The 465-nt window shown below is 45.2% G+C and overlaps 1 protein-coding gene across 1 annotated transcript in view; it reads left to right on the top strand.

Moving 5' to 3' along the window:
• LOC147817439 (trace amine-associated receptor 13c-like) overlaps positions 1–465 on the top strand; it is a 4,628-nt gene that overhangs the window by 2,503 nt on the left and 1,660 nt on the right. The window lies entirely within an intron of this gene.

Raw genomic sequence — 465 nt, forward strand, 5'->3', positions numbered from 1 at the left:
TGTATAAAAAAACTCAATACCTGTAAGCTAAAGTTTGATAGCAGTTTACCTTCTCAGTCTTTGCTCCTTTATTTGTAATGCAGTAATGTTCAGAGTAACCCCCTCACTGATTAATTATTTTGTGTAGCATCATCATATCAGCTCATGTAGAGTAATATTGTGTGCTATACAAAATGATCATTCAAGTCAACTAAGTCAGACTCATGGAGATTAAGACAATTAGTCTCATTAATGTACCCAAAGCTCATGACCATAGGTGAGGTTTGGAACGTAGATCGACCGGTAAATCGAGAGCTTCGCCTTCCGGCTTAGCCCCCTCTTCCCCACAACGGACCGGTTCAGTGCCCACATCACTGCTGACGCCGCCCCAATCCGCCTGTCGATCTCCCAGTCCATCCTATCCTCACTCGTGAACAAGATCCCGAGATACTTAAACTCCTCCACCTGAGGCAGAGCCTCCCCCCC

Source organism: Seriola lalandi, unplaced genomic scaffold (assembly GCF_002814215.2).
Source record: "Seriola lalandi dorsalis isolate HSWRI2012SDOR001 ecotype SW California unplaced genomic scaffold, Sedor1 jcf7180002054958, whole genome shotgun sequence".
NCBI lineage: Eukaryota > Metazoa > Chordata > Actinopteri > Carangiformes > Carangidae > Seriola > Seriola lalandi.